Genomic DNA, 15,860 nt, shown 5'->3' on the forward strand with positions numbered 1-15,860 from the left:
AAAAAAAAAAAAAAAAAAAAAAAAAAAAAGAAAAGAAAGAAAACAAAGGCTTAAACAGGTAGAAATCACAGGCAGATGGCAACATGATTTTACTGGTCTATGTGAGACTTCACCAAGGTCTGTCTGACTTCAAGGTTTATATTCAAGGTGCCAAGCTCCTGTCACCTGACTGAATCCTCATACCTTAAAGAGCTATTGTTCCTTTCTGGATTGTGTGACCAGTATCTGTAACTGTGACTCAGTAGTCCCAAGACCATGGTTCCAGCTCGGCCTCCATTTTGCTTTGATCTTGGGCAAGTGGTTTTCCCTCATGGGCTTTGGTTTCCCCAACTGTAAGCAAGAGTCAAAGAACATGAAGCCAAATATTATTGTTTTTAATTAATCATGAACAATTCAATTTTCCCCATTGGGGTGTGCATTTTTATAAATTTTTGTATTTATAATGATTTGTTCTTATTATTTGAAATTTAAGTAAAAAGTTAAATTATATATTCTGTGATTTTTGTTTTTACGTTTAGATTTATCTTCTATTTGTGAAACTGGGTTTTACATTAGAGTTGTGATATAAAGCTTTCTTTTAAAATGTATAAATTTTTTTAAAGTCAAATCTATTTACAGAAAATTATTAATAAGTAAATAATTATCCAGAGATGGCAAAAATCATGAAGTTGATATATATCTCATTGAACTTTGGGAAGTACCAGGTCTAAGAGAGAGATGAGAAGATGCTTAGGATTTAACAGTGATGCTGTCTAACATTTGGACATTAAGAAAAATAAGAGGAACTGGATAAAGAAGACCAAACAAGAGGGGGTTGAGTAGTAAGAGAGAAATTAAGAGTGTAACATAATTAGTCCTTGTGCTGCGCTGCTCTGACCGCATGGTTGCCAAATGTATCAAAAAAGCTACCTTTTTTTTTTTGGTCACTTCCAAGATGGCTGAATGGGAGCAGCTCCGGTCTGCAGCTCCCAGTGAGATCGACACAGAAGGGTGATTTTTGCATTTTCAACTGAGGTACCTGGTTCATCTCATTGGGATTCGTTGGACAGTGGGTGCAGCCCATGGAGGGTGAGCTGAAGCAGGGCGGGGCATTGCCTCACCCAGGAAGCACAAGGGGTCAGGGGATTTCCCTTTCCTAGCCAAGGGAAGCTGTGACAGACTGTACCTGGAGAAATGGTATACTCCTGACCAAATACTGCGCTTTTCCCACTGTCTTAGCAACCTGCAGACCAGGAGATACCCTCCCGTGTCTGACTCAGCAGGTCCCACGCCCACGGAGCCTTGCTTACTGCTAGTGCGGCAGTCTGAGATTGACTTGTGATGCTGCAGCTTGACCAGTGGGGAGGGGCGTCCACCATTGCTGAGGCTTGAGTGGTTCACAGTGTAAACAAAGTGAGTGGGAGGCGCAAACTGGGTGGAGCCCACCGCAGCTCAGCAAGGCCTACTGCCTCTATAGATTCCCCCTCTGGGGGCAGGGAATAGTAGATCAAAAGGCAGCAGACAGCTTCTGCAGACTTAAACGTCCCTATCTGACAGCTCTGAAGAGAGCAGTGGTTCTCTCAGCACAGCATTTGAGCTCTGAGAATGGACAGACTGCCTCCTCAAGCAGGTCCCTGTCCCCTATATAGCCTGACTGGGAAACACCTCCCAGTAGGGGCTGACAGACACCTCAAACAGGCAGGTGCCCCTCTGGGAAGGATCAGGCAGCAATATTTGCAGTTCTGCAGCCTCTGCTGGTGATACCCAGGTGAACAGGGTCTGGAGTGGACCTCCAGCAAATTCCAACAGACCTGCAGCTGAAGGGCCTGAATGTTAGAATGAAAACTAACAAACAGAAAGGAATAGCATCAACATCAACAAAAAGGACATCCACACCAAAACCCAATCTGTAGGTCACCAACATCAAAGACCAAAGGTAGATAAAACCACAAAGATGGGGAGAAACCAGAGCAGAAAAGCGGAAAATTCCAAAACACAGAGTGCCTCTTCTCCTCCAAAAGATTGCAGCTCCTCGCCAGCAATGGAACAAAACTGGATGGAGAATGAGTTTGACAAGTTGACAGAAGTAGGCTTCAGAAGGTCAGTAAGAAGAAACTTCTCTAAGCTAAAGGAGCATGTTCTAACCCATCGCCAGGAAGTTAAAAACCTTGAAAAAAGGTTAGACAAATGGCTAACAAGAATAAACAGTGTAGAGAAGACCTTAAATTACCCGATGGAGCTGAAAACCATGGCATGAGAACTTCATGATGCATGCACAAGCTTCAGTAGCCAATTTGATCAAGTGGAAGAAAGGGTATCAGTGATTGAAGATCAAATTAATGAAATAAAGTGAGAAGACAAGATTAGAGAACAAGGAGGGAAAAGAAATGAACAAAGTCTCCAAGAAATATGGGACTATGTGAAAAGACCAAATCTACGCTTGACTGGTGTACCAGAAAGTGACGGGGAGAATGGAACCAAGTTAGAGAACACCCTTCAGGATATTGTGCAGGAGAACTTCCCCAACCTAGCAAGGCAGGCCAATATTCAATTTCAGGAAATACAGAGAACAACACAAAGATACTCCTCGAGAAGAGCAACCCCAAGACACATAATTGTCAGAGTCACCAAGGTTGAAATGAAGGAAAAGATGTAAAGGGCAGCCAGAGAGAAAGGTCGGGTTACCCACAAAGGGAAGTCCATCAGACTAACAGCGGATCTCTCAGCAGAAACCCTACAAGCCAGAAGAGAGTGGGGGCCAATATTCAACATTCTTAAAGAAAAGAATTTTCAACCCAGAATCTCATATCCAGCCAAACTAAGCTTCATAAGTGAAGGAGAAATAAAATATTTTACAGACAAGCAAATGCTGAGAGATTTTGTCACCACCAGGCCTGCCTTACAAGAGGTCATGAAGGAAGCACTAAACATGGAAAGGAACAACTGGTACCAGCCACTGCAAAAACATGCCAAATGATAAAGACCATCAATGTTATGAAGAAACTGCATGAATTAATGAGCAAAATAACCAGCTAACATCATAATGACAGGATCAAATTCACACATAACAATATTAACCTTAAATGTAAATGGGCTAAATGCCCCAATTAAAAGACACAGACTGGCAAATTGGATAAAGAGTCAAGATCCATCAGTGTGCTGTATTCAGGAGACCCATCTCACATGCAAAGATGCACACAGGGTCAAAATAAAGGGATTGAGGAAGATCTATTAAGCAAATGAAAAGAAAAAAAAAAAAGCAGGAGTTGCAATCCTAGTCTCTGATAAAACAGACTTTGAGCCAACAAAGATCAAAAGAGACAAATAAGGCTACTACATAATGATAAAGGGATCAATTCACCAAGAAGAGCTAACTATCCTAAATATATAAGCACCCAATACAGGAGCACCCAGATTCAAAAAGTAAGTCCTTAGAGACCTACAAAGAGACTTAGACTCCCACACAATAATAATCGGAGACTTTGACACCCCACTGTCAATATTAGACAGATCAATGAAACAGAAAGTTAATAAGGATATCCAGGACTTGAACTCAGCTGTGGATCAAGTGGACCTAATAGACATCTACAGAACTCTCCACCCCAAATCAACAGAATATACATTCGTCTCAGCACCACATCACACTTATTCTAAAATTGACCACATAATTGGTAGTAAAATACTTTGCAGCAAATGTAAAAGACAGAAATTATAACAAACTGTCTCTCAGACCACAGTGCAATCAAATTAGAACTCAGGATTAATAAACTCAGTCAAAACCACACAACTACATGGAAACCGAAAATGAACAACCTGCTCCTGAATGACTACGGGGTAAATAATGAAATGAAGGCAGAAATAAAGATGTTCTTTGAAACCAATGAGAATAAAGACACGATGTACCAGAGTCTCTGGGACACATTTAAAGCAGTGTGTAGAGGGAAATTTATAGCATTAAATGCCCACGAGAGAAAGCAGGAAAGATCTAAAATTGACACCCTAACATCACAATTAAAAGAACTAGAGAAGCAAGAGCAAACACATTCAAAAACTAGCAAAAGGCAAGAAATAACTAAGATCAGAGCAGAACGGAAGGAGATAGAGACACAAAAAAACCCTTCAAAAAATCAATGAATCCAAGAGCTGGTTTTTTGAAAAGATCAACAAAATTGCTAGATTACTAGCAAGAATAATAAAGAAGAAAAGAGAGAAGAATCAAATAGATGCAGTAAAACATGATAAAGGGGATATCACCACTGATCCCACAGAAATACAAACTACCGTCAGAGAATACTATAAACACCTCTATGAAAATAAACTAGAAAATCTAGAAGAAATGGATAAGTTCCTGGACACATACACCCTCCCAAGACTAAACCAGGAAGAAGTTGAATCTCTGAATAGACTAATAACAGGTTCTGAAATTGAGGCAATAATTAATAGCCTACCAAACAAAAAAAGTAAAGGATCAGAAAGATTCACAACCAAATTCTACCAGCGGTACAAAAAGGAACTGGCCTGGTACCATCCCTTCTGAAACTATTTCAATCAGTAGAAAAAGAGGGAATCCTCCCTAACTCATTTTATGAGGCTAGCATCATCCTGATACCAAAGCCTGGTAGAGACACAACAAAAAAAGAGGATTTTAGGCCAATATCCCTGATGAATATTGATGTGAAAATCCTCAATAAAATACTGGCAACCCAAATCCAGCAGCACATCAAAAAGCTTATCCACCACAATCAAGTGGGTTTCATCCCTGGGATGCAAGGTTGCTTCCACATATGCAAATCAATAAACACAATCCATCACATAAACAGAACCAACAACAAAAACCACATGATTTTCTCAATAGATGCAGAAAAGATCTTTGACAAAATTCAACAGTGCTTCATGCTAAAAACTCTCAATAAATTCGGTACTGATGGGATGTTTCCCAAAATAATAAGAGATATTTATGACAAACACACAGCCAATATCATACTGAATGGGCAAAAACTGGAAGCATTCCCTTTGAAAACTGGTACAAGATAGGGATGCCCTCTCTCACCACTCCTATTCAACATAGTGTTGGAAGTTCTGACTAGGCAATCAGGCAAGAGAAAGAAATAAAGGGTATTCAGTTAGGAAAAGAGGAAGTCAAATTTTCTTTGTTTGCAGATGACATGGTTATATATTTAGACAACCCCATCATCTCAGTGCCAAATATCCTTAAGCTGATAAGCAACTTCAGCAAAGTCTCAGGATACAAAATCAATGTGCAAAAATCACAAGCATTCCTATACGCCAATAATAGACAAATGGAGAGCCAAATCATGAGGGAACTCCCATTTGCAATTGCTACAAAGAGAATAAAATACCTAGGAATGCAACTTACAAGGGATGTGAAGGACCTCTTCAAGGAGAACTGCAAACCATTGCTCAGTGAAATAAAAGAGGACACAAACAAATGGAAGAACATGCTCGTGGATAGGAAGAATCAATATTGTGAAAATGGCCATACTGCCCAAAGTAATTTATAGATTCAATGTTATCCCCATCAAGCTACCACTGACTTTCTTCACAGAACTGGAAAAAACTACTTCAAGGTTCATATGGAACTAAAAAAGAGCCCACATAGCCAAGACAATCCTAAGCAAAAAGAACAGAGCTGGAGGCATCACGCTACCTGACTTCAAACTATACTACAAGGCTGCAGTAACCAAAACAGCATGGTACTGGTACCAAAACAGATATATAGACCAATGGAACAGAACAGAGGCCTCATAAATAACACCACACATCTACAACCTTCTGATCTTTGACAAACCTGACAAAAACAAGCAATGGGGAAAGGATTCCCTATTTAATAAATTATGTTGGGAAAACTGGCTAGCCATATGTAAAAAGCTGAAAGTGGATCCCTTCCTTACATCTTATACAAAAATTAACTCAGGATGGATTAAAGACTTAAGTATAAGACCTAACACCATAAAAACCCTAAAAGAAAACCTAGGCAATACCATTCAGGACATAGGCATGGACAAAGACTTCATGACTAAACCACCAAAAGCAATGGCAACAAAAGCCAAAATAGACAAATGGGATCTAATTAAACTAAAGAGCTTTTGCACAGCAAAAGAAACTATCATTAGAGTGAACAGGCAACCTAAAGAATGGGAGAAAATCTTTGCAGTCTACCCATCTGACAAAGGGCTAATATCCAGAATCTACAAAGAACTTAAACAAATTTACAAGAAAAAAAACAAACTGCCCCATCAAAAAGTGGGCAAAGGATATGAACAGACACTTCTCAAAAAAAGACATTTATGCAGCCAACAGACATGAAAACATGCTCATTATCACTGGTCATCAGAGAAATGCAAATCAAAACCACAATGAGCTACCATCTCATGCTAGTTAGAATGGCAATCATTAAAAAGTCAGGAAACAACAGGTGCTGGAGAGGATGTCGAGAAATAGGGCATCTTTTTCACTGTTGGTAGGAGTGTAAATTAGTTCAACCATTGTGGAAGACAGTGTGGCGATTCCTCAAGGATCTAGAACTAGAAATACCATTTGATCCAGCCATCCCATTACTGGGTATGTACCCAAAGGATTACAAATCATGCTACTAGAAAGACACATGCACACGTATGTTTATTGTGGCACTATTTACAATAGCAAAGACTTGGAACTAATCCAAATGTCCATCAATAATAGACTGGATTAAGAAAATATGGCGCATATACGCCATGGAATACTATGCAGTCATCAAAAAGGATGAGTCCATGTCCTTTGCAAGGACATGGATGAAGCTGGAAACCGTCATTCTAAGCAAACTATCACAAGAATAGAAAACCAAACACCGCATGTTTACACTCATAGGTGGGAGTTGAACAACGAGAACACATGGACACAGGGCAGGGAACATCACATACTGGGGCCTGTTGGGGAGTGGGGGGCTGGGGGAGGGATAGCATTAGGAGAAGTACCTAATGTAAATGACGAGTTGATGGGTACAGCAAACCAGCATGGCATATGTGTACCTATGTAACAAACCTGCACGTTGTACATGTGTACTGTAAAACTTAAAGTATAATAAGATAAAAAATAAAAAAGTTACCTCAAGATATCCAGAGTTTCCCTTGAGAGGGGAGAGTCCCCTGCCAGCCTGGGTCAAAACATTTAACTAATGATGTAGGGTGGGGTTAGCAATGATTCACATTTCCAGAAGCAATCCCTGCTGGCTATCACTGATTGTTTTGGAGGTGCGATATTCCCTCCTGGGCCAAAGAGGTGGAAGTTGAGAAGGAAGAAAGCAGTGAAGAGAATGAGAAAAGGGAAGAACTTGGAAGTCAAACTTGGTGGGAGTAGGAAAAAGCTTGGAAATTCAGTAAGAAGAAATTGAGCCTAAGGCAGAGCTGCACTGCCAATATATAAGGAGAAAATACAGCCGAGGAATGGCCTTCATTCAAGAAAATAGAGTGCAATGAAATAAAAACAGTAAATAAAAAAGATAAATGGACCTAACCTTGAACTGTCCTCGTTTCTGAACTGGTATGCTTTATCCCCTGGGCATGGAACAGGCCAAAGTGCCTCTCAGTGGGGTTGCCAGAGCAAATAAAGTGTGTCCCATACACTACTTGGAACATTCTTATACCAAAAAAATTGTTTGTTGCTTGCCTGAAATTCAAATATCACTGGGTGTTTTGTACTCACTTATTTATTTTGTTTTTGCTTAATTTCTCTGTGAGGGCTTGCACTCTGGGAAAGGATCAACCCAGAGGAATATTTACTGGCTCTCAGGTTGCCTAACCATGCTATCATCTTGCCATGACTGGGAAAAAAACTCCGTTTTCTTCTTATTCCCAATGTTTTACTTTGAAAAATGTCAAACCTACAGAAAAGTTGTGAGAAATGTACAATGAACTTCCATATGCTTTTTATATGTCACTAATTTTACCATTTTTGTCACATTTTCTTCCTTTCTCTCCTTTTGTATGTGTGTATCCTTAGCTGAACCATTTGAGAGTCACAGATACCACGACATCTAAGCCCCAAAACACTCTGCATGTCTCTCAAAAATTAGAATATTTTCCTATATATAAGCATGATGCAAAGATGGCACTCAGGTCATATTTTTCTTTTTTTTTTTTCTTTCTTTTTTTTTTTTTTTTTTGTTGAGACGGAGTCTCGCTCTGTCGCCCAGGCTGGAGTGCAGTGGCTGGATCTCAGCTCACTGCAAGCTCCGCCTCCCGGGTTTAGGCCATTCTCCTGTCTCAGCCTCCCAAGTAGCTGGGACTACAGGCACCCGCCACCTCGCCCAGCTAATTTTTTGTATTTTTTTAAATAGAGATGGGGTTTCACTGTGTTCGCCAGGATGGTCTTGATCTCCTGACCTCGTGATCCACCCGTCTCGGCCTCCCAAAGTGCTGGGATTACAGGCTTGAGCCATCAGGTCATATTTAACATTGACACAATACTGTCTTCTAATATGCAGTCTATATTTAAATTTCTGCAACTGGCCCAATACTGCTTTTTTGCACGGTTTCTAATTTTAATTTTCAATTTATATTTTTGGAGACTAGGTCTCGCTATGTTGCCCAGTCTGGTCTCGAATTCCTGGGCTCAAGCATTCCTCCTGTCTCAGCCACCAGAGCAGCTGGAACCACAGGTCCGTGCTGCCATGCTCAGGTCAGTTTTTGTTTTTTAATTCAAAGTTTGGGCAACGATCAGACTTTGCATTTATTTTCATGTCTCTTTAGTGTTCTTTAACGTAAAACAGTTTGCCAGCTCTTTCAAAATTTGTTCATGATATTGACATTTTTCAAGAGTTTAGGCCAGTTCTTCTGCAAATGTCTGATTGTTTTCCCATGACTAGACTTTGGTTAAACATTATTGGCAAGAATACGGCATAGGGTGTGGTTGTGTCACAGGTCTCAGTACATTACACAGCAGAGGACCCATGATGTGAATTGTTGTAAAAATTGGTGATGTTGACTTTGCTCATTTAATTAAGGTGGTGTCTGCTGGATTTCTCCATCATAATCATTCCTTTTCTTTCTTTGTAATTAAAATATAACTAGTGATGTGCTACTTTGAGACTGCGTGAATATCCTGTTTCCCCATCTTTCTCCCAATGGTTTTAGTATCCACAGATGACTCCTTTGTGAATCAAATATTACTGTGGTAGTTATGAAATGGCAATTTTCTTTTCTTTTCTTTTTTTCTTTTTTTGAGACAGAGTCTTGCTCTGTTGCCCAGGTTGGAGTGGAATAGCACCATCTCAGGTCACTACAACCTCTGCTTCCCAGGTTCAGGTGATTCTCCTGCCTCAGCCTCCCAAGTAGCTGGGATTACAGGCACACACCACCATGCCTGGCTAATTTTTGTACTCTTAGTAGAGATGGTTTCACCGTGTTGGCCAGGCTGGTCTCGAACTCCTGATGTCAAGTGACCCACCCACCTTGGCCTCCCAAAGCACTGAGATAACAGGCATGAACCACCACATCCAGCCGTTGAAATGGCAATTTTCTATCATTTTTTCTTTTTTTTGAGACAGAGTCTTACTCTGTCACCCAGGCAGGAGTGCAGTGGCATGATCTTGGCTCACTAAAACCTCCACCTCCTGGGGCCTGATTTTCCTGCCTCAGCCTCCTAAGCAGCTGGGATTACAGGTGTGTGCCACCAGGCCCAGCTATTTTTTGTATTTTTAGTAGAGATGGGGTTTCATCATGTTGACCAGGCTGGTTTTGAACTGCTGACCTCAAATGACCTGCCTGCCTCAGCCTCCCAAACTGCTGGGATTATAGGCATGAGCCACTTTGCCTGACTGACAATTTTCTATTTCTATCAATTTGTCTATGTTTATTAGTTGGCATTTTTCTATAAAAAGGACTTCCCTTCTCTTCCTAATCCCTTTAACATTTCTTTTTAATATCAATATGAACTCATGAATTATATTTTATTGAGTATGAATTGCCCCAAATTTGATGAGTGGCAGCCCCTTTAAACTGGTTCTTGTATCTCTTTGACACATCTTCCTCAGTTTTTGAGCACTTTTAACATTTGTGGCACAAGATGTTCCAGGCTCACCTGGAAATGAGCTATTCTTCCAAAGGGTCTGGTAAATGGTATTTAGAGTGGTATTTAGAGAGCAAGATACGGGTGCTGTGTGTGCTCACTACTCTGTGGCAAAATTGCTTTTAGGGCCTTTCAGTGGACAGAACAGGAAAATACTTTGTCAAAACCATGAATTCATGATACCACCAACTGATACCCAATCCAATAATATAGGATCTTCCTCCTCTCCTTCCCCTCATCTGTATTTGTATCTTTTTTCTCCCACAGTGAAATTCCTGGTACCTCAAAATGTCAATAGGTGTTTACTCAATTGCTCAATCTTGCAATATACACAAAATGGTTCCAGAATTGCCTCACCAACACCATTACCAAAAGCAAACGTAGCAGGTAGGTTTAAGATTCTTTGTTTTTGTTTTTGTTTTGTCTTAGACTCTATTCCATTGAAGGTGTATAGTCAGAATACTTTGTTGCTGTGTCCAAAAATTGTTTGGATTAATTCTTTTTTCTTTCCAATCGTGTTACCAATTTGATTATTATCAAGTTTATTCATTTCTTTCACTTTCAGGTCTCTGTTCCCCCATTCTTGTTGATTTAATTTTATTTTTTGAATATGTAAAATACAAACATGGTTCAAAATTCAAAACAGTATAAAAGTTATACTGAGACAGGTCCCATCCCCTTTTCATTTTGTTTTCCGTTCCATTTCCTCAACCCTCACAGGTAACCAAATTCATTTATTTCTTATTTATCCTGTATTTCTTTATCTTTCTTTTTTTTTGACGGAGTCTTGCACTGTCGCCAGGCTGGAGTGCAGTGGGGTGATCTCGGCTCACTGCAACCTCCGCCTGCCGGGTTCAAGCGATTCTCCAGCTTCAGCCTCCTGAGTAACTGGGACTACAGGCATGTCACCACGCCCAGCTAATTTTTGTGTTTTAGAGACAGGATTTCACTGTGTTGGCCAGGATGGTCTCGATCTCTTGACCTCGTGATCTGCCCGCCTTGGCCTCCCAAAGTGTTGGGATTACAGGCGTGAGCCACCGCGCCCGGCCTCTGTCTTTCTTTTTTTAAAAATAAATAAATGAATGAATATACATTTTGTCTTTATCACACAAAATGTAGCATACTACATATAGTCTTTTTTCACTTAGTAATATAGTCTGGAAATCAGTTTATGGAGTTTAACAGAAATCTTTTTTATACTCGTACCAGAGTTTATCAAACAAACTCCTACGTATGGGCCTTTAGGGTGTTTCCAATATTTTTCTATTACAAATAATGTTGCAATGAATAACTTTGTGCACGTGTTTTCTTCTGTTGTTGGAGGTGCATTTTCAGGGTAAATTCACAGAAGCGTGATTTCTGGATCAAAGGGAAACTGAAAATGAATTTTTGCTAGATATTGCCCAATTCCTTTCACAGGCATTGTACCATTTTGTACCGCCCAGGAGGGAATGAGAGTGTGTGCTTTCCCACAAACTGATTTGTCAAGAGTTTACATTTTTGCCAATCCTGATACGTGCGAAATAGCATCTCGTACAGTACTTTTTTTTTTTTTTTAGACGGAGTCTCGCTCTGTCGCCCAGACTGGAGTGCAGTGGCACGATCTCGGCTCACTACAAGCTCCGCCTCCCGGGTTCACGCCATTCTCCTGCCTCAGCCTCCCAGTTGGCTGGGACTACAGGCGCCCGCCACCACGCCCCGCTAATTTTTTTTTATTGTTTATTTTTAGTAGAGACGGGGTTTCACCATGTTAGCCAGGATGGTCTCGTTCTCCTGACCTCGTGATCTGCCTACCTCGGCCTCCCAAAGTGCTGAGATTACAGGCGTGAGCTACCGCGCCCAGCCTCATGTGTTCTTTTCCTTTTTAAAAATAGATATAAAACTTTGGTCATAATATTGGAATTGAATTGTTCATCAGGGCTGAAATAAAATGAAAACTTTTTTTCCCAGAGAATCTCTATCTTGGTGTCTTCATGTACATAAGAAATAGTTTTATGATGTATTAGAGGACAATGGATTTAAAGATAAAGCATGATTTCATACCAATATTACAAAACAGTTTGAGGCATGAAGTTAAAAAAAAGTCATTATCTGAGTGGAATAAGTTCTATGGTTCTGTATTTTCCCCATGTAAATTTGGAGAAATGTTAATGATAATCTCTTTGTTTGGTATATTGCTATATTACAAAAGGCTGTCACTTGCTTCTTTTCTTTTTCTGAGACCGAGTCTCACTCAATTACCCAGGCTGGAGTGCACTGGTGCAATTTCAGCTTACTACAGCCGCAACCTCCTGGGCTCACGTGATTCTCCCATCTCAGCCTCCCGAGTACCTGGGACTACAGGTGTGTGCCACCACACCTGGCTAATTTTTGTAGTTTTTATAGAGATGAGGTTTCACCATGTTGCCCAGGCTGGTCTCAAACTACTCGCTCAAGCCATTAGCCTGGCTCAGCCTCCCAAAGTGCTGAGATTACAGGCGTGAGTCACCACACCCTGCCCAAGGCTCTCACTTTTAATCCTGTGGGGTGCACTGGACCCATTTTATCCCATTTTATGGATGAGAAAACTGAGACTGAGAGAGGTTTGGAGACTTGTGCAAGGCTATGTGACTAATAAGAGGCAGAGGCAGAATTAGAACTCTGGGCCGGGCGCGGTGGCTCATGCCTGTAATCCCAGCACTTTGGGAGGCTGAGGCAGGTGGATCACCTGAGATCAGGAGTTCAAGACCAGCCTGACCAAGATAAAATACAACAATTTAGCTGGGCATGGTGGCGGGCACCTGTAATCCCAGCTACTCAGGAGGCTGAGGCGGGAGAATCACTTGAACCTGGGAGGTGGAGGTAGTAGTGAGCTAAGATTGCACCATTGCACTCCAGCCTGGGCAACGAGAGCAAAACTCTGTCTCAAACAAACAAACAAAAAAGAAATAGAACTCCAGCTGTTTGACCAGTATTCTTGAAGTCACTAAAAATTAAATATTGATTATGAATTTACATCCTGGGCATTTACGTTTCAGTGGTAGTTCAGAATTTAGGGTTTTTCTTGTGTATTGATAGAAAACTCATTTAAAAAAAACTGATTATGGAAATGTAGTTAGTAAGTTAACAGTTTTTTCTTTTATTACTTTTTGTGTTTTTTTAAATTTGAGGTGGAGTCCTGTTCTGTCACCCAGGCTGTCTGGAATGCAGTGGTGCAGTCTCAGTTCACTGCAACCTCCACCTCCCGGGTTCAAGCGATTCTCCCACCTCAGCCTCCCGAGTAGCTGAGACTACAAGCACGCACCAGGTTTTTTGTATTTTTAGTAGGGATGGGGTTTTGCTATGTTTCCCTGTCTGGTCTCCAACTCGTGAGCTCAAGTGATCCTGTTGCCTCAGCCTTGCGAAGTCCTCGAATTACAGGTGTGAGCCACTGTGCCCAACCTTCTAAGTTAACAATGTTAATTAAATATTTCTTCATTTGGGGCATGCCCAGCAACTCAGGGTAAGCCAAGTTTATAGTTTATGGAGATGCTAAGTAAAGTGGAGACACACTTTATGCATACACAGAGGACTCATCTGCCATTTGCAGACTTTCTTGGGTATTCCTATCAGTTTCCTGTCAGTGACTTCCTCTCTCCCTGAAGGTAAAGACTAAACTTGGTAAGATGGTCTGCAGCCCCTGAGAAGCCTGCTCCTTCCAACCTTCCGACTTTATGCTGCTCATTCTCCTCAGTGCTCTCTTTGCCCTAAACACATATTGCATTATTTCAGTCCTCCGACTGGCCACCCATATTCCTCTTCCGGGGGTGCTTTGCTCTATTTTCTTCACCTAGTTAAGGTCTCGTCATTCAGTTCTCAGGCCAAGCATTGCTTATTTGTGGAAGAGGTCTCTGAACTCCCTGACGAGGCCAGCTTCCCTATTCATTCTCTCATTGCACCATGTGAGGGCTGCATAGCCCTCCTGACCACTGTCATTTTACAGACTTTTGTGCAGTGACTTGATTAGTGTCTGTCTTTCTCATTGGCGTGTGAATACCAGGACTCTGGTTTTGCTCAACGTGGGGTTCCACAGCCTGGCATAGTTCCTTTGCACATGGCAGGAGTTCAACAAATATTGATGGGTGCATGACTTTGTGCATGGTTGTCTCTGTGCATCTGCACGGGGGTTCCCTCTGCTTGACATGCCACTTACACACTGTCTCATGTCTAGATCTTTTTGCACCTTAATATTTTGAGCCTTCAGTAGAAATACATACAGTAGGTTCTGACTTAATGACCTCAATCGGTTCTTGGAAACTGTGACTTTAAGCAAAATGATGTGTGACAAAACCAATTCTTTTTAAATCAACGTTATAATAAAACAATGTAGAACAAAACGATGTTATTTGAGGACCTGCTACACATAGTTCTGCTTAAAGTCACAGCTTCCAAGAACCTATCGACAATGTTAAATGAGGACTTACTATGTGTTTAATCATATGATATTTTATGTAACCCAGCTAGCAGCTGAGGCCACATTGCCTTCTAGCTCTACTTCTGCCTGCATTTTTTTTTTTTTTTTGAGACGGAGTCTTGCTCTGTCGCCCAGGCTGGAGTGCAGTGGCCGGATCTCAGCTCACTGCAAGCTCCGCCTCCCGGGTTCAGGCCATTCTCCTGCCTCAGCCTCCCGAGTAGCTGGGACTACAGGCGCCAGCCACCTCGCCCGGCTACTTTTTTTGTTTTTTTTTTAGTAGAGACGGGGTTTCACCGTGTTAGCCAGGATGGTCTCGATCTCCCGACCTCGTGATCCGCCCGTCTCGGCCTCCCAAAGTGCTGGGATTACAGGCTTGAGCCACCGCGCCCGGCCCTGCCTGCATTTTTTCTGCTTTGTGATCTGTGAACTTGGACACAAACCCCACTCATACTCTTAACCCACTTCCAAGCCTTTATGGGCTTAGTGGCTTTGGTGAGACTTTGAGGGGCTATCTTCTTCATCACTGCATTGACTCTTCTTTTTTCTCTCTCTTTTAACTTTCTCTTTCCTCCTGTCTCTTCTTCCTCCTTCACTTCAGGAGTGTCACAGACATCTCACCCTTCGCAGGATAATTTTGCGGAAGCCACAGTGCCAGCCAACATCCATGACCCCATGGGTACCTCCCTGGCTGAAGTGGGCTGGCCCAGGGTCTTCTCCCAACAATGATGGATCTAGTACAAAATGAATTCTAGTGCCTGCTGCTGAAAGGATACAATTTCATTATTGCTATGGGCTGAATGTTATGTACCTCCAAAATGGGAATGTTGAAATCCTAACCCCCAAGGTGATGGTATTAGGAGGTGGAGGTGATTAGGCAAGGACGAAGAAGCCCTCTTGAATGGGATTAGTGCGCCTTTAGAAGGCACCCCATAGAACGCCCTCACTATGTGAGACACAGCGAGAAGAACCAGGAGCGGGCCCTCACCAGACATGGAATCTATCAGTGTCTTGATCTGGGACATTCCAGCCTCCATAAGAGTAAGAAATAATAAATTCCTGTTGTTTATAAGCCAACTAGTTTACAGTATTTTGTTATAGCAGCCAAAATAGACTAAGAACATTATGTTATATTAGAGTGATGGCATACAACTGGTCAAGTTTGGAGGATGTCCAGTGCCCTAGCCCATGCCGTCTGGGGGAGAGGTTGGTGAGGAGAAGCATGAGAGGCAGTGAGAATAACTTTCTCACCCTTCCTGAGACACATTCCACCTACCATGGTCCCATTATGGGGCCTTCCTACAATCACTTTCCAGCTTCCCCTTGTTTTCCCCATTTCTACCCTCAGACCAAGTAGTAGAATGATTACATTCTCAAGAGGTCCTAT

General features: G+C 41.6%; 1 pseudogene; it reads left to right on the forward strand.

Moving 5' to 3' along the window:
* Nucleotides 1–15,860, forward strand: part of LOC112607757 — a 78,638-nt pseudogene that overhangs the window by 5,684 nt on the left and 57,094 nt on the right.

Source organism: Theropithecus gelada, chromosome 15, assembly GCF_003255815.1.
Source record: "Theropithecus gelada isolate Dixy chromosome 15, Tgel_1.0, whole genome shotgun sequence".
Taxonomy (NCBI): Eukaryota; Metazoa; Chordata; class Mammalia; order Primates; family Cercopithecidae; genus Theropithecus; species Theropithecus gelada.